The sequence below is a fragment of the Schistocerca gregaria genome, chromosome 3 (assembly GCF_023897955.1).
Source record: "Schistocerca gregaria isolate iqSchGreg1 chromosome 3, iqSchGreg1.2, whole genome shotgun sequence".
Taxonomy (NCBI): domain Eukaryota; kingdom Metazoa; phylum Arthropoda; class Insecta; order Orthoptera; family Acrididae; genus Schistocerca; species Schistocerca gregaria.
The window spans coordinates 78,355,082-78,381,260 of NC_064922.1; the positions used below are offsets into that span (position 1 = coordinate 78,355,082).

The 26,179-nt window shown below is 39.4% G+C and overlaps 1 protein-coding gene across 3 annotated transcripts in view; it reads right to left on the reverse strand.

Annotated features, from left to right (window-relative positions):
* LOC126353937 (activated Cdc42 kinase Ack) overlaps positions 1–26,179 on the reverse strand; it is a 403,423-nt gene that overhangs the window by 332,307 nt on the left and 44,937 nt on the right. The window lies entirely within an intron of this gene.

Sequence of the window (26,179 nt, forward strand, 5' to 3'; positions counted from 1 at the left end):
AGCAGTTGAAAGTTATCTTTTAACAATGTATAATGAACAATTGGCTGAAGACTAAGTCTGAATCACATTATGTTCTTGGTAGGTAACGAAAGTTTTGTTACGCGCGCAGCTGCGCTCGCTCGCGCTCTCTCTCTCTCTCTCTCTCTCTCTCTCTCTCTCTCTCTCTCTCTCTCTGTCTCTCTCTCTCTCTCTCTCTCTCTGTCTCTCTCTCTCTCTCTCTCTCTCTCTCTCTCTCTCTCTCTCTCTCTCTCATCCCTTGAGTCTGATATCTATTGCTACAATAGGGCATGTAAGAATCAAAAAATATGAATATCATTTGTTTTCTTCAAAGAGAAAAGACATTGTTGTTCATGGCAAGTAACAAAGATTTCTGTAGAGGTTAGTCATCATACCTTCAATGAAATTTATTCAAATACATATAAAAGCTGTCCTGTGGATGTTTCTTTCATAGACAATGTTGAATAATGGAATAATAGTGGAAATACTTTTACACAGCACACTTGTCATGGAGCATATATACATTTATATAGGTTCAGTAGATTGTAAGGAGGTGAAGACAATCTTGGGGCATACCATGTACAGTAAGTCTCCCCTGACCCGAAGTTCTGGGTGACTTTCCTAAAATCCACCCCTTTTTCTAGACCTCTCCAGTCCTTTTCCTTCATCCTTCTTCCTTCCCCTTCAACCCTTCTGCCTGAAAGAGCCACTGTCTCCAAAGGCTTTCCAATCACAACAGTCTTATGTGTGTATCCTGCCAGCGCTTGGTGAGTAGACTTTCTATCTTCTTCTTCTTTCAAATAACCCATTTGGAGGGTACGATCAACCAACTTTGGCTACTCTTCATTGTATTAGATCTCCTCAGATTCCAAGTTTCCTTCATCCTTTTAGAGTATTGTTCCCTTTCTTCTTGAGTCCACATTTGTCTACTTGTTTTCTTTCTGTTCTGAAATTCTGCCTTTTGAACTGCCTTTCTGAAATGTGTTCTGTTTTCTATTGTGTCTATTGTAATTCCAGTGTTTTCCATGTCCTTTTCAGTCTCTATGAACCCTGTGGGCTAGGATTTGTAGCTATTGAGTAATGTGAACATCCACTTGGTTAGTCTGTTGTTATCAATTCTGAATATATGCCCAAGAAACTGTTGTCTTCTCTTCCTCATGACAGCAGTTAGTTTTTCAATTTTCAAGTATAGCTCTCTGTTTGGTCTTAACCAGTATTCAGCATTATCGCTCCCAGTATTTTCCTTAAATTCTTCTTTTGACCATCTCTAGTTCCTCAAGATCTCCATTTCTTGTTAGATTAAGTTTTTCTGCCGCATACAGAGCTTCAGGTCTGCCCACTGTTTGGTAGTGTCTTAATTTCGTGTTCCAGGACATGCATTTTGGTTATATGAACCAGTATTTCCATTTTGCGCACTCTAGTTTCGATAGCTGTCTTTTCTTTTGCATTGTATTTAAAGGACTCTTGTTTTGTGCATTGTACTGTTGTCAAATGCAATATTTCGAGGAGCATCACAGATGTTTGTCATGAACTTTGGTATTTCATATGAGAGATAAAACGTCTAGGGTGAGAGCTCTCAAAATCGTTTGAAATACAGTCAGGTGTCCGACAGGGATATGGTTTGTCACCTCTGCTTTTCAATTGTCTTTTAGAGAAGGTAGTTAGAGAATGGAAGAAGGCCATCAATACTAAAGGGATTCAATTAGGAAGGAATCCAAATAAAATCACTGTTGACTGCTTAGCCTTCGCAGATGACATGGCATTGATTACTGATTCGCTAGATAATGCCCAAGAACAAATAAACAAGCAGCCAATGAAGAACTACAAATATCCTTTGAAAAAACAAAGTTCATGACAAACATGTAGATGAAAGTAGGTTGAAACAAAACATAGATCAGCTATGTAGGGACTTTGAGAAGGAAGATCAGGTAATTATAGTTGTGGGAGCAGGAAACAGCCTGGCTATGAATCCAAGATACAGTATTAGGAATGACCAGGATAAAATAGGAGCAGCAACTGAGCACAGAAATGTGGGGTTTGTGGAGGTCTTTCAGTGCCATGATCAGCCCTGGGTAAACACTGCTGTAAGGCATGTTAACACTGAGCTGAACAGGTTGCTCCAGACACTGGCAAAATCTCACATAGGTGCACTGGTAGATGGGGATACACTACACAAGGCCTGCTCCTGAATAGGATGGGGAAAAATAAGTTAGCTTCTCTATTAGCAGAAACTGTAAGGTGGTCCACAGTCACACAAAGGGTGATCCCTGTGGTTAACGGGTCCAGGCCGACAGGTTTTTTAGGTTAAAGCCAGAGTCCACACAGATGACAATCACGATAAATAGAATAAAAGAAACTTCATGTACAGTAAAGCTAAGGGCAGTATCAACCCAATCATCAAAATATCAGGAGAATAAAAAACACAGTAGATGAGCTATTAGTGTGTTTAGATCTCGAAAATAAGAATGAGATTGATATCCTCTGTCTGTCTGAACATCATGTACAGTGTGTAAACTTTTAGATGGCAGACCTCTCCCTAGTCCTGAATCGGTAGAAGTTGGTAAACGTTGGGAGGCTTCAGTAGGTATGTAGTTTCGACTGCTGCTAACATTACGTAGTTGACTGTGTTGTACAAGGTAGACTGTGTTGTACAAGGTAGCCATTGTCGTCTACTTCGCTATTGTTTTGTGCTGCACTGTTCTGCATGTTTTTATTGTGCAGTTGTGCTAAACGTTATCAAAATGTGTGACGAGGCAGTTGCTGGCCCATCTCGGGAGTCGCCAACAACTCTTACTGGTAGGACTACGGTTAGAAAGAAACCAGTATTACGTAGTGATGCTCGTAAAATTATATTGCATGTGATTGAATGCTACAAAAGGGAAAGGGAGCAGAAAAATTGCTTCACCCCATTTACAAATCTTCAGTCAGAGCTGCTACATACACAGTACAAAGCATGCGTAGCATTGGAAGATTCAAACAGTTTTCCAAGAATCATCCTGGCGTATCACCACAAACACCTGGCAAGAAAAGGTCAGTTTCTATTTCAGATATTTTGTTCGCGATCGCTTTGAAGAAGCCCCCTATTTCATCCGAATTACCTTATATTTCATTTTTCCTTGCTACCATATGTATGGAAACACCACTGGTTACTGTATTATTTCAAAACACATTCATATTACAGTACAATTCCAAATTCAAAAAATACATGCAGTGCAGAAGGCATTTTCTTATAAATCTTTCTCTCTCTTTTAACTTAGGAAAAGAAGTGGAGAAATCGAAGTAATGATCAATTATTTCAACCAGTGTGTCATTCGCGACACGATAGTGGAATTTTATTCAGTGCTGGAAGTGGAGTATTGTATCGCTGAGAAAAGTACTTTTGTCTGTGGGATTCATATGGTGTAAGGTGGAAAACAAGAGGAATGTGTTGTTAGAACGTCCAGACATTGTGCACTGGCAATCTCGTTTCATTGTTGACATGAAGAACTTCAGGGAAGCAGGCAGAGAAATATTTTATCTCGATGACTCGTGGATCGATAATAACTTAACGTTTAATAAATGTTGGCAGAGGAAGGGTGACTTAGTTGAAGAGAGTGTCGTTGGTGTCACTGCATGGGGGAGCCCATCGAGAAGACGGATCGTTGCAAGTGTCGGATCCAAGAATAGGTTCGTCAAGAAAGTGTAACTTATGTTCTGGGCAAAGTTGACAAAGGGTGATTATCACGGTCAGATGAATTCGGCAAGCTTTGGGAAGTGGTTCGGAGAGCAGGTACTGCCAGATGTCCCGCCTAATTCAGTAATAGTTATAGATAACGCTCCTTACCATAACAGGCAAACAGAGAGAACTCCAACGAAATTTGACACAAAAGTGCAAATGGTGGAGTGGCTGCAAAGCAGAAATATCCCCTGCCATGAGAGTATAAGGAAGGACGAGCTGTATGCAAAAGTATGACGAATAAGCCAGCTGAGATGTCTTTTGCTGTAAACCTGTTGGCTAAAAGCAAATGCCACCAGGTCGTTCCCTCACCACCTTACAACTGCGACTTAAACGCAATAGGATTAGCATGGGTGAAGATAAAAAGGCATGTTAGGGAGCACAACATATCAGGGGACTTGGCTGCCACAAACATGCTGAATCTTGTGGATGCAGCTTTCCAATCGGTTACTGCCAATGATTGGACGGGATGTTTCAAGAAACTTAAAGAAACAGAAGAAGAATATTGAGCACGTGATGATGTTGTCGAAATTGCTGTGGACAAAATTATCATTAACACAGCCACATCAGATGTAAGTGGGGAAGACTCAGACACACAAAACGGAAGACAGTGACAGTGAAAGCGATTGATCACATGGCGTGAAATGTTTTTACAAAATATCACAGCTTGAATAAATTGTATTTCTGTTCTGTTTTAATCAAACACAGAAACAGAACATAGTGACAGTGAAAGCGGTGGACCACATGGCTTTAAATGTTTTTACAAAAATATGACATCTCAAATAAATACAAAAAATAATCTGCCATTCATTGCATCGTAAATTTTATTTCTATTTCAGACTGTTTCCTTTCCTTGTGATAAGCATACTTCATTGCTGCAGTTCAGATATTTATAAAACACTAGCTGTACGCCCATGCTTTGCAACGGAAGAAATCTCAGAAAGTTGTTGACCGATTGATTTAAAATTTCGGCACAACGTGTTTTAGGAATACGCCCATGGTTTTATATACTTTTTTAAACATGTTCGCGAAATGTGTTGCAAATAGTGTTAGTAGTGAAGAAATAATAGAACAAAACGTCATGCGTGACACGGCACTTTTTCACGCATCTCGATGTTTACCACGTCATATCTCCTGAATTATATGTTGTAAAGAGACATAAATTTGCCGGCGCATTTACTGATATATGTGGATACTTTATGCGAAATATTTTGCGATTAGGATTAATAGTAACGAAATAATACATTAAAACATCATGCCTACTGCAGCAGATTTACGGTATGTAGTGAGAAAATGTAGTAAGTGACAACCTTTTTTCCTTACATTATTTTGTGGGGGGTGTCAGCGAGAAAAATTTTCGTAAAGGTTTGAAATTGTATGTAAGGTTTGTTGCTAGTCGCTAAGTGCTCTCATTCTCAAATAGTGGATGCGTAAATCTGGGTATTTTCCCGCGGTGGCCTCTCATTGTTTATGATGTCAGTTAGGAACGTTCGTGGGTGTACGGAGAACAAATCACCAAAATTTCATCGCAGTCGGATGAATGGTTTGGGAACGCACAGAGGGCAGACATACATACATTCATTTTTATATACAGAGATTGACAGTTACATTATACTATATGACCTGTTTAAGCATATTTAAATTTTATAATTAATAGCTTAATGTTGGGGAGAATGAAATAATGGGGGGGGGGGGGGGGGGGGGGGGGAATTGCGTGCAGTGGGAGTCAAACCCAGGTCCGCTGCATGCCAAGCCTTTACATTTTTTTTTTTTTAATCTCATTTTGTTCGCTTTCATTCGTTGCATCCACTCGGGGCGTACGTCGTAAGACATCCATTTAAGTTCGTTGTTGATCGATTAACTCATTTTTTTTATTACAGAGGACTGCTAACTGAACACGCTGAGCTACCGTGCCGGCAATCAATTGCGCTACGCAGGCTACAGTGACCTAACAGTTGAAACATTGTCCATTACTCTTTTTGGGCGTTCGCAGAACAACTCACCAAAGTATATATATATTTTGATATAATAGAGGGAAACATTCCACGTGGGAAAAATATATCTATAAACAAAGATGATGTGACTTACCCAACGAAAGCGGTGGCAGGTCGACACACACACACACACACACACACACACAAAATGATTTCAGTTTCGTTTACGAACAACATTTAATTCAAGTTTTACATCAAAGCCTTTCGTCTGCTTTCATGTAAGAATGAGTGCAATTTGTAGTGCCAGCACTGCAACTGGTAGGTGTGCACTGTCTCCCCCTCCCCACCCCCCATCCCGCAACGGCTCCTCTCCCCTCGCCAGCCAATGCTTGCTTCCTCCTCGCCCCGCACTCCCCTCACAACTCTGCCGTCTTACAGTTAACACATTGTAACTGTGCCCACGGATAGGGTCAGTGTAAGTGAGTATAATTTAGCATCTTACGCTTTTAGATCTAGGATGGATAGGAGAAGGAGTTGCTATTTCATAAAACAAGGTTATAAATGCAAAAACTGTAGAAGTAAGCAAATTTTGTGTTGATCAGCACTTTGAGGTTTGTGCATGTGACCTTCAGCTAGATAATGTAGTACTGATATTAGCAACAGTGTACAAGTCCCCATTAGGAGGCTGGGAGCTGTTCATAAAAAAGTTTGACTCCCTATTATGCTGTCTGTCAGACAAAAAGAAGATCTGTAGTGAATTCAATGTAAACTTTCTAAGTAATTTTGATATGAAAAGTGAACTAGTAGTGTTATTAACAACATATAACTTCAAATAAGTGATCATTTTCCCTACACATATAGGTCAATATAGTAGCACACTAATAGATAAGGTATTTGTACAGAAAGAGGATTTAAAACAAACACATTCTTTCCCTGTGGTAAATGGATTGTCAGACCATCATGCACCACCGATTGACTTACAAAACTTAACAGGGTGTAAGGTTCGGAAACCCTTAGGTAAAAGTGTGAGGTCGTTCAATCTGGTATCTATTAGAGCACTTCAGAGAAAGCTTAAGAAATGTTAATTGGGAAGATGTACATAATAAGCCAAATGCTAATGATAAATGCAACATATTTCTTGATAAATTTATATCCCTTTTGAACATTCCCAAAGAAAATTACTAAATGTAACACCACACACTTTTCAAAGAAACCTTGGATTACTACAAGTATTAAATTATCTTCAGAAAGAAAAAGAAAACTGTATGAGACAGCAAGAACTAGTAAAGATCCAGAAGTAGTTTTACACTATAAAAATTATTGTAACATAGTGAGAAAAGTTGTAAGGAAATCAAGAAATATGTATGTTAGAGAAGAACTTATCAACTCCAGCAATAAAATGAAATCAATATGGAATGTTGTTAGAAGGGAGACAGGAAAAGTAACCACTGGGGTAGATAGTATTACTATTAAAGAGAACGAGACCATCCTAACCAACAGTGCACAAGTAGCTAATGTATTTAACAACCATTTCTTAAGTGTAGGACAAAAAATTGGTGAGAACAGCTCAAAAGAAAAAGCCAGGCAGTACATGGAAGAGTGTTTTGAAAAAAAAAAAAATTAGTCAGATTAAGTTGCACCTAACAACCTCTTGTGAAATAAGTAAAATTATTAAATCTCTGAAAAATAAATGTTCTGTCAGAATAGATGACATCTCTAATAAGACATTAAAGCAATGTGGAGCAATTACAGCTGATATTCTGAGTCACATATGTAATGCATCACTAACTCTAGGTATTTTCCCAGACAGTTTAAAATACGCCATTTTCAGGCCTCTCTATAAAGGGGGACACCACAGATTTCAATAATTATCAGCCAGTATCCTTGCTTACAGTATTTTCAAAAATCTTCAAGAAAGTTATGTACTCAAGAGTGGTTAGCCATCTCAACAGTAATGGGATACTTAGTAAATCACAATTCAGATTTCAAAAATGCTGTTCGACTGAGACAGCAATATACAATTTCACTGCCCACGTAATAGAGCCTTTAAATAGTAAAATTTCTCCAACAGGAATTTTCTGTGACTTGTTCAAAGCATTTGATTGTGTGAACCATGACATTATGTTACAGAAATTACAATTCTATGGTATAAATGGAATAGCATACGAGTGGTTTAAGTCATACCTACAGAACAGGAAGCAAAAGTTTCCTTATATGGGTCAAGTGATTTAAATAAGCTTGCCACTTCATCTAACTGGGGTGAAATTACCTTAGGAGTTTCACAGTGTTCAATCAACAGTCTCCTTCTGTTCTTGACATATGTGAACAACCTCCCTTTCTATCTGAAACAGGAAGCCAAACTGACAGTGTTTGCTGATGATACAAGCATCATTATTGATCCAGTAAAAGAAACTCCAATTAAAAATGATACCAATAAGGTCTTTGGAAAGGTCATTAACTGGTTTTCTGCAAATGGGCTTGCTCTAAACTTTGAGAAAACACAGTACATCCAATTTTCTGCTGCAAAAAGTACAGTTCTTCAGTAAATGTAGCACATCAACAGAAGTCAGTAGACAGGGTAGAGCATACTAAGTTTTTGGGTGTACATATAGTGGAGAATCTCAATTGGAAAATTCATATTTTGGAACTTCTAAAGCGACTAGGTTCAGCAACTTTTGTAATCAGAATAATTGCCAATTTTGAGGATATAGAAACTAGTAAACTATTTTGGGTAACTCAACATTTATACAAACAGTATTCACTGTTCAAAAGAAAGTAGTTCGAATAATGTGTGGGGTTCATAGTCGCACATCTTGTGGACATCTTTTAAAAAGATTGAGAATTCTTACAACAGCCTCGCAGTACATTTACTTGCTAATGAAATTTGTTCAACAACATGGACCAGTTTAAAAACAACAGTGATGTTCATGATCATAATACCAGAAAAAAGAAAGACTTACACTATACTTTACTCAGCCTACCTTTGGCACAGAAAGGGGTAAAATATGCTGCTATAAAAATTTTTGACAATTACCAGATGAAATAAAATGTAGACAGACAGCAGTAATAGCTTCAAAAATAAACTGAAATCATATCTCCTTGACAACTCTTTCTATAGCATAGATGAATGAATAGGAATAAATTTAAAAAATCTTTTTTCATATGTGCATTTCTTGTGCACTTGACATGTTCCACATCATAACGGCTACTGTACCGTGTGATTGATCAATGGAACACACAACCAACCAACCAACTAGCCAACTAACTAGCCTCCACATAGACAACGAGACTGACTAGGGATCAGCTTCAACAATTATTCAATTTATGGATAAACAACTTTCAGCCTCAGACAGATCAAATGCTACAACACAATACATCACACATCACAACTGTGGAGAGAGAGTAAATGTTGATCATTGACATTGCCACCCCAGGAGATAACAGAATCAGCCAGAAAAGAGCTGTAAAACTTCCAGACACAAGGAATACAAAATGCAAATACAGCATCTCTGGCGTAAGCCTATGAAAGTGATCCTAGTAGCTATCAGGACACTGGGAGCAATGCCGAAACGTTTCACGGGGCACTCAAAAATCACCAGCCAACCAGGAAAAGCCACTTTATTGGGATCAACATGACTCATCCGCCAATACCTCACACAGTCCTAGACACTTGGAAAGTGTCCAATTATTGATGAAATAAATAAACAGCACTAGTTTGCTTTTGTTCAAAAGCAAACTATTATAATGTTGTTCTACCAAGAACCGACAGAAGAGTCCGTTAACATACTGATAAAATACCAAATCCAGCATAGTGAACTCATTTCTTCATCTATATCGACTCTCCACAATCCACGATACAGCGCATGACAGAGGGTACCCCATACCACTAATAATCATTTCCTTTCCTGTTCGACTCACCAACAGAATGGAAGAAAAACGACCATCTATAAGCTTCCATATGAGTCCTAATTTTTCATATCTTATCTTTATGGAGGCAGCAGAATCGTTCTGCCATCAGCTTCAAATGACTGTTCTCTCAATTTTTTCAATAGTGTTCCACAAAAAGAATGCTGCCTTCCCTCCAGGACTTGCATCTGAGTTCCGAAAGCATCTCCATAATATGTGTGTGTTGTTTGAACCTGTGTTTACTGCAATAAACTGTATGTGCAATAATAATAATAATAAAATCACCATTTGACATCAATTGCTTCTTAAGAGTCCTCCTCCAGTCCATTACCACAGCTATATGCAACCACATTGCTGCTGCACATTTTCAAATGTCATCTTCTGATCTCAGTTCAAGACATCGTTTAATACCTTTGGATATCTGTCAAACAACTTCCTTGGTCCATCTAAAGTCCATTCACTTCCTGATCACCTCTAATATCCTTTAGAGTTATTATGCCCTCCACGCCAGACTGTTCCCTAATCAGACCATTCATTTTCTCAGCTTTCCCAATTCCGTCACACATCTCCATGTCGCTCGCAGATCATTCCTTACATTTTGAATAGTTTTCGTATTTAAAAGTTCTCACCCCATTATTATTAGTCATAACTGTTATTCCATACAGAATACAAAGAGAGACGCTGTGTGACCTGTGCGCACCTTCAGGAGGAAAAATTCCATCATTGGTGCCAGGGAGAGCTTCTAGATAATTACTAGGGAAGAAAGACCAGCTTCAGGAATGGCAGGAAGCATGCCCATCATATCATCTGGAGGAGAGATACAGGTAAGCTGTTCTGTTCTCTTCATCATTCTTTAATTTTCCCAAACAAATTTTCACTTCAATAAAGAATATACCAATCATTCACTTTCCGTTTTGGAAATTTTGGAAACTAAGTTTTGAAAGTCTTGTCTAGCTAACACTTCCATGGGCATATGTGGCCACTGACCATAATTTACTAATTATGAACTATAGATTAAAGCTAAAGAAATTGCAGAAACGTCAGAAACTACCAAGACAGGACTTCAACAAGTTGAATGGACCAGAGGTTTTTGAGAGTTTCAAAGGGAGCATTAGGCAATGATTGACTGAAAGGGGGGAGAATACAGAAGAAGACAAATAGGCACCTTTGACAGATGAAATAGGAAAGCAGCAGGGGATCACATAGGTAAAAAGATGAGGCCTAGCAGAAATCCTCAGCTGTCACAGGAGATATCACATTTAACTGACAAAGGAAAAAATATAAAAATGCAGCAAATGAACAGGGTAAAACTGAGAACAAATGTCTAAAAAATGAGATTGACAAAGTGCCAGATGGCTGAGCAGGAATGGCCACAAGCCAAATACAAGGCTACAGAAGCCCCTGGAGTAGAATACATTCACTCGAACAGCTGGTATCCTTGAGAGAGGCAGCCATAACAAAACTACTTCACCTGGTACGAGACAGATAAAATATTCTCAAATTGTTACATCCATTGTCAATAAAAACTGCGGCCAATGACAGTTTGTGGTTTACATAGGTACAAAATGATACCAGTCGCTTTTTGAATTTGATAAAATTTATTGTAGTACTAACTAGTTTGTCAGCCAATGCAGGGTGATCATCAGATGGGGGTATTACAGGAACATTATTTTTTGGGCTGAGTGGAGCTAAGAGTTAGCATCATAATCCTAGTCTAGGTGCACAAGATCCACAGAACTATGTTCCTGTAACACCTCCATCTGATGATGAGCCTGCAGTGGCTTGGAAACTAGTTAATGGTACAACAAGTGTTGACATACTGTACCTACATTAACAGTCAAAGTACATTCAGACTTCAAGTAGAAAGTAGTAATTTCAATTCCAATGAAGACAGGTGCCAACAGGTGTCAATATTAATGACTTGTCACTTTAATAAGTGATTGCAACAGATTACTGACACTAATTATTTACAAATAAAACTGGTATATCTTGGAGGATCAGTTTGGGCTCCAGTGAATATGCAAGACAATACTGACCCTACAACTTATCCTAGAAAATAGGTTAAAGACAAGTAAACCTATGTTTATAGCATTTGTAGACTTAAAGAAAGCTTTCGACAATGTTGATTGGAAACACACTTTGAAATTTTTAAAGTAGCATGGATAAAATACAGGGAACATAAAATTATTTCAACTTCAGGAAACAAAACTGCAGTTATAAGAGCTGAAGGATATGAAAGGGAAGGAGTAGTTGAGAAGATAGTTGAGAAGATAGTGCAGCAGACGTGCAGCCTTTCCCCAATGTCAGACAATCTATGTTATACACTGAGCAAACAGTACAGCAAACAAAGAAAAAATTAAAAAGGGAATGAAAATTGAGGGAGGAAAAATAACAACCTCAAAGTTCACCAGTGACACTGTCAATTTGGCAAATATGGTAAAGGACTTTGAATATCAGTTGAAGGGATAATATCTTGGAAAGAGGTTATAAAGTGAATAACAACAAAAATGAAACAATGGGAACAAGACATAGTCGAATTGAATCAGTTTATTCTAAAGGATTTAGATTAGGAAACAAAAGTTTTGTTATGTGAACAGCAACTAACTGGTGATCACCAAAGGAGACAGGAATACTGCAGAGTCATTAGCAAAAACAGTATTACTGAAAGAGAGAAAGTCCTTAACACTTTTAAGTGTTAGAAAGTCTTTTCTGAAGGTATTTGTTTAGAGTGTTAGCTTTGCACACAAATGAAACATGTATGATAAACAGTTCAGATGTATGATAAACAGTTCAGACAAGAAGCGAAGAAAAAATTTTGAACTGTGACACAAGAGAAAAATACTGTTTTTTACACAGGTATATTGTGTAACTGAATCGAATAGGGAGGGAGAGGAGGCAGAGCAGGGAGGAGATGTTTCTGGCAAACTTTGAAAGAAAGAAGAAACAGGTTTATAGGACACATGTCATGTCATCAAGGAATTATCCATTTGACAAGGGAAGAAGGTGGGATATGCATGGGGGAGGGGGGTTTGAAATGGAAAAATTGTAGAGGGACACCAAGGCTTGACTGCAGTAAGTACGTTGAAATGGATATAGACTGCAGTACTTGTGCGCAGAATGTGCTAGTGCAGAGAGCTGGCACATTTGGTTACCTGAAGCACTCCTTGTCAGTTTTACTGTTATGTTTACTGCCTCTTCTTTCTACAAAGTTGCCAGATTCAACAGCCCTAAATACAAAATTCATTATTAATATAAAATACAAAACTAATGCTGAATCAACATTTTAAAATAAAAATTTGCAATGCTTTTCAAGACCCATGCAGTTCTCGAAATTTTCTGGGTGTTATAAGTATTACATGAGATTCCAGGATTCCAATCAGACAGTGTCGAAATCTTGCTGCAATTTTCAGCTGACATGCGTGCTGCCATCTTGAGGTGATTTTTACACTGGAGACAGCTGGTGCAGACCACAAAGTTTACTCTAACACAAATGTTCTCTCTGCACAACAGCTCTCTGTCAGGTTCAATGTCCTTTGTCAAGGCTCGCAACTGTGCCATACAACCGTGACATTGTATACATGCGAATTCTATGTTAATACTGATACAGTTAACGAGCACTGTCATTGTGAAGAAATCAAATAAATTACCAGGTTCCAGGCCTGCTTTTAAACTTCCTCTGTGAAATTATTCCATTCACAGTCAAAGCTCATCTACGTCACAGGCACATGGCAACACATCATCATTTATCCAGTGTAAGGGTCTGAGAACATCCTTTATGACTTTAGAAAAGGGCTTTGATGGTACATTCTCTACAACTCGTTTCTCCACTAGTCCTGCATTGCCCACTGTCCTGATTAAGCTATAGAACTGTCATAAATATGTTTCAATGCATTAATGTGGTTTTAATTAGTATTTTCTTTGTTGAGAATCAGTTGTTAAGGTTTGGTTGAATGACAAACTTACTTTTTTTTAAAAAATAATCTGTTAATCCCAAACAGAGTGACAATTTATTTTCATTGTTTCTTTATAGAATTTTGTTTATTTGTAGCAAATGGTCCACTGTGATGTATCCAGTTCTAAAGCTAGCTTACCACTTTGCTCGATTAAAATTTAATATGTGGACTTTCTTCTGATAACTTCAGTGGCTATCTTATAATTTATTTTTTTACCCGTCTCCTTTTTATTAATATAATAATTGCACCACTATTTCATTCCTGGGGAACGGCTTTCTGCACAATAATTTTTTAAGCAATTTTGCGAGTTCTATTTGTACTACTTTTTTTGCAAGCCATCCACATATCAACTAAAATACCACTATGTCATAGCTCCTTCCTTTTTTCATCACTCAAATTAATGTGTCCAGATCATTGGTTATTACTTCCAGAATATGATTGTTTTCTTCCTTAACTTCTTATATTTCTTTTTCATATTGTGAAATATTTAAAGAAATCTTTGACTACTTGCAAAGTTTTGCCTGTTCTTGTGTCATCTGCAATTTTAACTTATGAAATGTAGCATGCACCAAATTTCAGTTTCTATTTTGTTTCCTTTATACTTTAACTGCCCCCCTCCATCTCTCATTCTTATCAATATATTGTTGAATTCTGTGAGATTTTTCCTTTAACTTTCTTGTATCTACAACATCTCTGCTGTTTGCAAAGGTATCTTTATTAAATAACTCCACTTTTTTTGTGTCATTGTACACCTTTCTTTCTCAGAGATGTGATTAGTGTCAATCTGATGTACTTTCAACATTTCTGAATAAATTCTCAAAATATGTTTATACAACATCCTGCCAGATATTTTTTTTTTATTTTTTAAAAAAAAGCATCTAGCATCTTATGAGGCCATGATCACTCGATATGCTGTAAAGTTACAGGGTCACCATCACATCCTGTACAGTTTTTAGGGTTTCATACCCTGACTGGTAGAAATGGAATACCAATAGAATTACTTTGTTGTCCATCAGTCTATTTGTCAATCTCTAAGGTCCATTTTTTTAGAACTGGTAGACATATGAAGTTTAACTTAAAATTACGTACTAAGGTCTATGATACCTTGGTGGTGTAAGAAAGTTAAGATTTTAAAAGAAAAAAATTTGAAAATTGTTAATCTCATTTTACATGAAAAATTTTTTTTTCATCAAGTTTTATATTTTCATTAAGTGTAGTTCAGTTGCCAGAGTCTGCAGTCGTGTGTGTGAGTTGCAGTTCCACGAGTCTGTGTATGTAGATTGTTGACGAAGACCTTAATGGCCAAAAGCTTTAATTGTGAGAGTCTTTTTGTTGTACCTATCTTCAACTCAGCATAATAATGTTTTCATTAAATATACACACATCAAAAAATTTTTTGCATCAACCCGGTTCCCAGAACTCCTGAAGATACATGTTGACTGTGGATATTTTATCACAGACACAGTCTCTTTGACTGTTCAGAGATGTCACTAAACCTGCCCAAAGATGTAAACAACCATTCATGAGCAGCGCCTATTAGACGGCTTATGTTGTCTGTTATTCATCCATGCCTAGACAATCAATACCGCAGTTCGATCATGCCCGCATAGTTACTTTGTGCCGGAAGTGCTCTCAACAAGGGATGTGTCCAGGCATCTCAGAGTGAACCAAAGCGATGTTGTTCGGTCATGGAAGATATACAGAGATGCAGAAACCGTCAATGACATGCCTCGCTCAGGCCGCCCAAGGGCTACTACTGCAGTGCATGATCGCTACCTATGGATTATGGCTCGGAGGAACCATGACAGCAACACCACCGTGTTGAATAATGCTTTTTGTGCAGCCACAGAACATTGTGTTATGCCTCAAACTATGCACAGCAACCTGTATGATGCACAACTTCACTACAGACGATCATGGCGAGGTCCATCTTTGTAACCACAACACCATGCAGCACGGTACAGATGGGCCCAACAACATGCTGAATGGACCGTTCAGGATTGGCAACATGTTCTCTTCAACAAAGAGTGTCGCGTATGCCTTCAACCAGACATTAGCCGGAGACATGTTTGGAGGCAACCCAGTCGGGATAAATACCTTAGACACAGTAGAAATTCTTCCAATCCATATGTGGCATACAGCAAACCAATACCTTAGCCACAGCGTCCAGCGAGAGCAGCAACTGTGGAGTTTCCCTGCTGTTTTGGGGTGGCTTTATGTGGGACCAACATATGCTACTGGTGGTCATGGAAGTCACCGTAATGGCTGTACAATACATGAATGCCATCTCCTACCGATAGTGCAACCGTATCGGCAGCACATTGGCGAGGCATTCGTCTTCATGGGTAAAAATTCCCACCTCCATCATTCACATCTTGTGAAGGACTTCCTTCAGGATTACAATGTTGCTCAACTAGAGTGGCCAGCATGTTATCCAGGCATGACCCCTACCAAACATGCCTGGGATAGATTGGAAAGGACTGTTTATAGAAGACACGACCCACCAACCACAGTGAGGGATCTACGCCAAATCACCGTTGAGAAATGGGACAATTTGAGCCAACAACGCCTTGATGAACTTGTGGAATACAGGCATGCAAAAATGCAAGAGGATGTGCTACTCGGTATTAGAGGATCTGATGTGTACAGCAATCTGGACCACCATCTCTGAAGGTCTCGCTGTATGGTGGTACAACACGCAATGTGTGATTTTCATGAGCAATAAAAAGGGCGGAAATGATGTTTATGTTGATCTCTATTCCAATTTTCTGTACAGGTTCCCGATATCTCAGAATCGGGGTGATGCGAAATGTTTTTTGATATGTGTATTTCTTTCATTTGTTATTTATTTGTCTGTCTGTTCACTTGTTAAGTATTGATATCAGTAACAGCCAAGAATGAAAATTCTTGATTCTCGGGATGGGTGAACTATCTACATACATAACTAAGTTTGTGTGGAAATATCGCCAAATTTTTTTTGCTACTATTATTATTTGATAAAATGTAGTCTATTTCATTTTCAGTGTCACCTGATCCATGCCTTAAATATGCCTGTTTTTGAATAGGTCTTGTTATTCTCGCTGAGAATTTATTTTCAAATAAATAATAAATATAGATTAATGTATGGTTCAATACGTTTTCTTTTTTCTGCATTATGTGTGACCTCAGTTCATAGATCGCAACTTCTTTGCACAAATGACGTTTGTTGGCTACAACTGAAGTACCATATTTGGGAAAAACCTAGTCTTCTAATTGGGTAATTATAAGACAAGGTTTTCCCCAAATTTGTTGCAAAACATAGAAGGTCCTCTAATATTCACAAATTAACAATTACTGTCGAGGTCAACGTTTTTACATTGCTTAACATAGTTGTTATGTATCAACTGTATTCAGTCAAAAGATACACCAGAGCAGAAGAGAGTACCAACAGAGTCAGCTGCAGGCAGCTGAAGCAAAACATAGGCGACTGATGTTACAAAGCATAGCCAGCTGGAAGCAGTATAGCAACTACAGATTCTGCAATATGCGAGCAGGACAGAAGCCTTTCCACACTTTCCATCACAGAAGTGTTTGGAGTACATGCTTTAAGCCTTAAATGAACATAGTATGGAGCATGTAGGTACTTAGCCACTCATTCTCACCTCAATATTGCAGCTTGCACTACGAGTCTGTGACACCCAAAGTGATGTCCTGGAATGCAGTACAGGGTCTACTGTTCGACCACAAAACAGGGAAACCCAACCTGAGTTACGAGAGAGTTGCTGCCAGAGCAGGAAAGCTGCCCAGTCAATGGAGGGAGGCAACAGCCATCATCAGCTGAACTGACATGCAGTCATCATGGGCACAGCTGGAGATGTCATTCAAATGACTCCCTGCTCGGTCCCCATCTTTGCAGTGTCAGCAATACAGGATGTCATTTGTTTCGCATGAGAGGCAACTGGACGCCACCACAAAGCTGTTTCTGCTGTACCACAGCTGAGGGCCAGAATAAAGAAGTTAATTGAACAAATCTATTATCGTCCTGATATCTCATTTCACTTTTTAAGTGTGACAGTCGAAGGGGCATCTAATACTGGTGTCAGAACATTGATATTTCCTTCTAAGAGGGATGTCTGAACCTACAGCCTACAGTACAGTGAGTACAGAAAATTCTGATTGTATTTCAATCATGGAGAAGAGATTTGATGGCCATGCATTTTGTACAAGCAAGAACCAGAGGATTTGCCTGGATAATGGAAGTCACAATTGGTTAGTGCGTGTTAGATGAGTACAGTGTTAACACTGACGGTCACTCAGCTGTGTGTACAAAATCAGTTCCAGTGAAATGTTACACGTGTAATCATTGGGGACATATGGCTAGGTAGTGCCAGGCTCATGATTAGACACAAGAATTCATTTAATTTATTTCATTTTCTTGTCTTGCTGCACCACTGGATTGACACACAGCAGCATTTTTGCCACTACCAATTCATAAGAATGTCATACGGATTAAAAAATGCACTTGCAACATTCCAGATATTGTTGGACAGAATACTTAGAGGTTTAAAACCATTGCATTGCTCAGTGTATCTCAATGACATAATCGTACATGGGAGTGTTGTTGTTGTTGTTGTTGTTGCCGATGCAGTCTTCAGTCCAAAGGCTGGTGAGATCCAGCTCTCCATGCTACTCTATCCTGTGCAAGTTTCTTCATCTCCCAGTACCTACTGCAACCTATATCCTTCTGAATCTGCTTAGTGTATTCATCTCTTGGTCTACCTCTACAATTTTTATCCTCCACGCTGTCCTCAAATACTAAATTGGTGATCCCTTGATGCCTCAGACTACGCCCTACCAACCGATCCCTTCTTCTAGTCAAGTTGTGCCACAAACTCTTCTTCTCCCCAATTCTATTCAATACCTCCTCATTAGTTATGCGATCTACCCATCTAATCTTCAGCATTCTTCTGTAGCACCACATTTCGAAAGCTTCTAGTCTCTTCTTGTCCAAAATATTTATCGTCAGTGTTTCACTTCCATACATGGCTACACTCCGTACAAATACTTCAGAAATAACTTTCTCACACTTAAATCTATACTCGGTGTTAACAAAATTCTCTTCTTCAGAAACGCTTTCCTTGCCATTGCCAGTCTACATTTTATATCCTCTCTACTTCGACAATCATCAGTTATTTTGCTCCCCAAACAGCAAAACCCCTTTACTACTTTAAGCACCTCATTTCCTAATCTAATTCCCTCCGCATCACCCGAATTAATTTGACTACATTCCATTATCCTCATTTTGCTTTTATTGTGTTCATCTTATATCCTCCCTTCAAGACACTGTCCATTCCATTCAACTGCTCTTCCAGGTCCTTTGCTGCCCGAATTACAATGTCATCGGCGAACTTCAAATTTTTTATGTCTTCTCCATGGATTTTAATTCCTACTCCGACTATTTCTTTTGTTTCTTTAACTGCTTGCTCCATATACAGATTGAATAACATCTGGGAAAGGCTACAACCCTGTCTCATTCCCATCCCAACCACTGTTTCCCTTCCATGCCCCTCGACTCTTTATAACTGCCATCTGGTTTCTGTACAAACTGTAAATAGCCTTTAGCTCCCTGTATTTTACCCCTGCCACCTTCAGAATTTGAAAGAGTATCCCGTCAACATTGTCAAAAGCTTTTTCTAAGTCTACAAATGGCAGAAATGTATGTTTGCCCTTCTTTAATCTTTCTTCTAAGATAAGTCTTAGGGTCAGTATTGCCTCACGTGTTCCAATATTTCTATGGAATCCAAACTGATCTTCCCCGAGGTTAGATTCTACCAGTTTTTCCATTCGTCTGTAAAGAATTCGTGTTAGTATTTTGCAGCTATGACTTATTAAACTGATGGTTCGGTAATTTTCACATCTGTCAACACCTGCTTTCTTTGGGATTGGAATTATTATATTCTTCTTGAAGTCTGGGGTATTTCGCATGTCTCATACATCTTGCTCACCAGATGGTAGAGTTTTGTCAGAACTGGCTCTCCCAAGACTGTCAGTAGTTGTAATGGAATGTTGTCTACTCCTGGGGCCTTGTTTCGACTCAGGTCTTTCAGTGCTCTGTCAAACTCTTCACGCAGTATCATATCTCCCATTTCATCTTCATCAATATCCTCTTCCATTTTCATAATATTGTCGTGAAGTACATCACCCTTGTATAGACCCTCTATATATTCCTTCCACCTCTCTGCTTTCCCTTCTTTGTTTAGAACTGGGTTTCCATCTGAGCTCTTGATATTCATGGAAACGGTTCTCTTTTCTCCAAAGGTCTCTTTAATTTTCCTGTAGGCAGTATCTATCTCACCCCTTGTGAGATAAGCCTCTACATCCTTACATTTGTCTTCTGGCCACCCCTGCTTAGCCATTTTGCACTTTCTGTCAATCTCATTTTTGAGACGTTTGTATTCCTTTTCGCCTGTGTCATTGAGAGATATGGAACAGCACATGCAGCAATTAACAATATTGCTAGACCACTGACATAATTTTTTATAAAAGTTGCTAAATGTGGGTGGTCAAAAGAGTGTCACCAAGCTTTTCGTCCTATATTGGTATTTTCAGAGTTTAATAGAGAATTTGTTTTATCATGTGATGCGTCAAACCATGTACTAGGCTGTGTGTTGTCACAGGAGGTGGAACATGTAGAACATCCAGTAGCTTACTCATCATCATCATCATCATCATCATCTAAGACAGATTATGCCTTTCAGCGTTCAGTCTGGAGCATAGCCACCTTATAAAATTCCTCCACAATCCCCTATTCAGTGCTAATATTGGTGCCTCTTCTGATGTTAAACCTATTACTTCAAAATCATTCTGAACCGAATCTAGGTACCTTCTCCTTGGTCTGCCCCGACTCCTCCTACCCTCTACTAATGAACCCATGAGTCTCTTGGGTAACATTGCTTCTCCCATGCGTGTAACATAACCCCACCATCTAAGCCTGTTCGCCCTGACTGCTGCATCTATAGAGTTCATTCCCAGTTTTTCTTTGATGTCCTCATTGTGGACACCCTCTTGCCATTGTTCCCATCTACTAGTACCTGCAATCATACTGGCTACTTTCGTATCAGTAATCTCAACCTTGTTGATAAGGTAACCTGAATCTACCCAGCTTTCACTCCCATACAACAAAGTTGGTTGAAAGATTGAGCAGTGTACTGATAACTTAGTCTTGGTACTGACTTCCTTCTTGCAGAAGAGAGTAGATCGTAGCTGAGCGCTCACTGCATTGGCTTTGCTACACCTCGCTTCCGGTTCTTTCACTATGTTGCCATCCTGTGAGAATATGCATCCTAAGTACTTGAAACTGTCCAGCTGTTCTAACTTTGTTCCTCCTATTTGGCACTCAATCCGTTTATATTTCTTTCCCACTGACATTACTTTCGTTTTGGAGATGCTAATCTTCATACCATAGTCCTTACATTTCCGACCTAGCTCTGAAATATTACTTTGCAAACTTTCAATAGAATCTGCCATCACAACTAAGTCATCCGCATGTGCGAGACTGCTTATTTTGTGGTCACCTATCTTAATCTCACTTAGACAGTCTATTGCTTTCAACATATGATCCATAAATAATATGAACAACAGTGGCGACAGGTTGCAGCCTTGTCTTACCCCTGAAACTACTCTAAACCATGAACTCAATTTACCGTCAACTCTAACTGCTGCCTGACTACCCATGTGAAGACCTTTAATTGCTTGAAAAAGTTTGCCTCCTATTCCATAATCACGTAGAACAGATAATAACTTCCTCCTAGGAACCTGGTCATACGCCTTTTCTAGATCTATAAAACATAGATACAACTCCCTGTTCCACTCTTAACACTTCTCCATTATTTGCCGTGAGGTAACGATCTGGTCCTGACAACCTCTAAGAGGCCTAAACCCACACTGATTCTCATCCAATTGGTCCTTCAACTAATACTCGCACTTTCCTTTCAATAATACCTGAGAAGATTTTACCCACAACGCTGATTAAAGAGATACCTCTCTAGTTGTTACAATCTTTTCTGTTTCCATGTTTAAAGATTGGTGTGATTACTGCTTTTGTCCAGTCTGATGGAACCTGTCCCGACTCCCAGGCCATTTCAATTATCCTGTGTAGCCATTTAAGACCTGACATTCCACTGTATATGATGAGTTCAGACTAAATTTCATCCACTCCAGCTGCTTTATTGCACTGCAATCTACTGACCATTTTCTCCACTTCCTCCAATGTGATCCTATTTCTGTCATCATTCCAATCCCATTCTACCTCAAAATCTGAAACATTACTGATCGTATTTTCACCTACATTGAGCAACTCTTCAAAATATTCCCTCCATCTGCCCAAGGCATCCACAGGATTCACCAGCAGTTTTCCTGACCTGTCCAAAATACTTGTCATTTCCTTCTTACCTCCCTTTCGAAGACTGCTAATTACACTCCAGAAAGGTTTTCCAGCAGCTTGACCCATAGCCTCCAACCTGTTTCCAAACTCTTCCCAAGATTTCTTCTTGGATGCTGCAATTATCTGTTTGGCTTTGTTTCTTTCTTCAACATAACATTTTCTGTCTACCTGAGTTCTAGTATGTAGCCATTTTTGATACGCCTTCTTTTACCTTTTACAGGCTGCCTTGACTGTGTCATTCCACCAAGCTGTTTGCTTCATCCTACCTTTACACACTACTGTTCCAAGACATTCTTTAGCCATTTCTAGTACTGCGTCCCTGTACCTTGTCCATTCCTTTTCCAATGACTGTAATTGACTACATTCAACTAACTGGTACCTTTCTGAGATCGCTTTTATGTACTTGTGCCCGATTTCCTTATCCTGAAGTTTCTCCACTCTTATCCTCCTACATATGGACCTGACCACCTGCACTTTTGGCTTCACAATCCCAATTTCACTGCAGATTAAATAATGATCAGTGTCATCAAAGAATCCCCTGAATACATGTGTGTCCCTCACAGCCTTCCTGAATTCCTGATCTGTTATTATATGTCAATGACAGATCTGGTTCCCCTGCCTTCCCAAGTATACCGGTGAATGTTCTTATGTTTAAAAAAGGAGTTTGTGATTACTAAGCCCATACTGGCACAGAAATCCAAGGGTTGTTTCCCGTTCCTGTTGGCCTCCATATCCTCTCCAAATTTACCCATAACTTTTTCATACCCTTCTGTTCGATTTCCAATCCTGGCGTTAAAATCACCCATGAGCAGAACACTGTCCTTGTCCTTTACTGTAACAACTACATCACTGAGTGCTCCGTAAAAACTATCCATCTCATCTTGATCTGTCCCTTCACAATGCGAATATACTGACACAGTCCTAATTTTCTTGCTAGACACTGTCAAATCTATCCACATCAGTCATTCGTTTACATACCTTATTTCAACTACACAGGGTTCCATTTCTTTCCTGATGTAAAGCCCTACACCCCATTGTGCTATTCCTGCTTTGACTCCTGACAGGTAGACCTTGTATTCTCCCACTTCCTCTTCTTTCTCACCCCTTGCCCGAATGTCACTAACAGCTAAAATGTCCAGCCCCATCTTACTTGCAGCCTCTGTCAGCTCTACCTTCTTCCCAGAGTAGCCCCCATTGATATTAATAGCTCCCCATCTCATTACCATTTGTTTGCCAAGTCGTATCTTAGGAGTCCCTGGTTTTTCAGTTAGAGGTGGGACTCCGTCACCTCCAAAGGTCTGAGGCATTTTGCCCTGATTGTTGCCAGCATCATATTTAAAGTACCAGGGAAGCAGGTTGCTATCCTTACTTGCCCCGAGTCCCATTGGGTATTACCCCTAACTGTTGAGGGACTAACCGGTGGATTTGGTAGTCTTTGCCGTATGAGCACAAAGGTGACCACAACTCAGAATATGTCCGACATGCCCTGCCTTATTCCAAAGTAACTGGTATCCCGACTGTCGGGACCACTTACTTGGCCACTCATACGTTGCCCGTGGTTCATGAACTAGGACATGACTACAGAAACCCACACCATGAACCACAGAGAACTAAATTCTGTGGAAAGCAAGTATTCCGCAATGGAGAAAGAGATGTTAAGCCTTATTTATGGAATTACCTGTTTCAAATGTTATCGGTCCAGTAAAAAGTTCAGAGTAATAACAGATCATCCTGCATTAAAACGGTTGCTCAGGTTGAAGGATGGGCAATAAGATAAAGTGAATTTGCTTTCAATGTCATGCATAAACCTGGTATGAAGCACGGAAATGCAGATGCCTTAAATAGAAACGTACCAGTATTACCTCTTGGGTGTTATGAGCATGAGGAATGGCAAACTGCACTAGGAGAAGATTGTGAACATAAGCAGTACTTTAAGCAGCCATAGTTTTGTACACAGGGTGGGTTGCTATGCAGAGAAACCAAGTAGGGACCACAGGTAGTGGTACAAATAAAGCTAAGAAATGGAGTGCTACAAGCAGTTCCCCATCACATATTGGCAGAGATTGCAGCTCTACCAACAGAAGGCAGACAGACATAAACCAGCATGTGCGGAATTGCATACAGTGTGAACTGAGAGTAGATTTGTGTCTGACAAGAGTACCACTGCAGAGGTTACCTGAAGCATTAGCAACAGTCGAATGTCTGGGGTTGATGTTTTAGGTCCTTTCAATAAAACACCTGCAAGGAGTAAGTACCTACTCAGAATCATAGATCATTCTTCAAGATACACACAAATGGTCATGATGACAAATAAGCAGGCAGCAACAATGGCACAAGCATTTGTTAACAATTCTATTTTGAAGTTTGGAGTGCCTGAAACAATACTAACAGACCAGAGAATGAACTTCATGTCAGATCTTGTTGAGGAATTATGTAAATTATTGAATGTGAATAAGTTAAGGTTAAGTTCTCTCCATCCAGAAGCCAATGGAAGAACTGGGAAAGCGCATAGGACATTCAGGAAGATGCTCAGATACTACATTAACTCTCATCACACCAACTGGGATGTCCGTCTGATGTATGTTGTTTCCACCTCCAACTGAAGGCAGCATATGAATACAGGATTATGGCTATACGGAGCAGTATATGGTTGTAAAACGCCATCACTGTTTGAGATATTGAACATGAAGAAGAAAGGAGTTTGCCAGAGTGGTTAGGAAAATTTGGAACAGAGTACGAGTGGCGAGGGGTGGCGGGGGGCGCAATCAATACATGAGCTCTGGAGAAAGAGGAAGAAGCGCACCGAAGAGGAAAAGACAAAGAAGTTTTTTTACACAGTACGAGGGGCTATAACGAAGTGGTACAGACTACATCAACAGTAAAGTAAAGATTCAATTGCCAACAAGAACGACAATTGTGCATGTAGGATGGCTGAAACCTTTTTGAGGGAGTATGAAAGTTATTCCAGGGATAGGAGATATGGCAGCACCTGTGAAGTGGAGTGCTGTTCACGAAGCAGGAAGACTTAGTGATCGTCAGTCATCACTGGGTGAGAGAGATGGTATTCAGCACATGGGAGATGCTTAAAAAAGTGACAAGATTGGAATAAAAATTTGACAAATTCGATCAGGAAATGAAAAGGCATGGGCTCCTCAAAGGAACTGCAGGGGTATTTGAGAGAATACATGTACGAGAAATTAAGGAGTGCGATGACTCAGGTACTGGCAGTTATTCCACACATGCTTATGAAAACAATATTTGGTGCTTCTGATGACTAAGACATTCGAAGCGTGTACAACACCATAGAATACGTTAAGCAGTGGGCAAAAGGAAACAAAGCCACGAGTGATTGGCACACTACACCGACTGCAAGTTTAGAGGAGGACATTTTGAACAACACAGAACTGCTACGACAACTGACTGGAGAAGTAATGCCGTATGCCAGAAGAGGCAGTTAATCAGAATGTGAGAGAATTACAGATTACAATAGAAATCTTTGATAGGGAAGCAGCAATCACAAAATGGCTGCAGTCCCTAAAGATATTGCTTGGCAATATGCTGTTGGCTATACAATAGGCTGTAAGAGGTCAGCCAGGTGTAAACTTGTTGTTACTGGATCAGCATTTATACGGTCTAAAGAAAGTAAAGAAAAACAGGTCGGTTTAGAACCCAAGTGCAAAAACTTACCTTTTCATTACAAAGTGGCCACAGCAATGGGGCAACTGATTGAGTGAAGCTTTGCATTTCCATTTCAATACCAGTAGCAAGGAAACAAGTACATCGTAAGTGCTACATAGGTCATGTGTATCCTTTCCAGTGAGGGATACTGAAGAATTTTGTAGAAGTAAAAACGCAGTGACTAATATTAGTTGCAAAAGACAAGGGAAGATATGTAGAAATGGAGGAAGCAATGTTACATAAATGCCTACAGGAAATCACAGTCTGTCCAAATATACTAATACGAGGGGGGCACGATTCCTGCACAATGAAATTGCTAATGGGACAAAATGACGTAAGAGAATGCAATAAAGAAGTGATCAGGCCACAACTGTACTTTCAGCAGGTGGGGTGCATTAGCTGTACTCTGCCTTTAATGGTAGTATTAGCTAGTTTTTTGATCAGCAGAGTAGGTTACATCAGCAAGGAGATTAGAACCATATGGCAGTGGTTTGTTATTAAATGGAAGAGCATTCAAGATTCTGGTGCCTTTTTCCTCCTGCCCCCCTTGATATCGGGGATAACTCACCTGAAT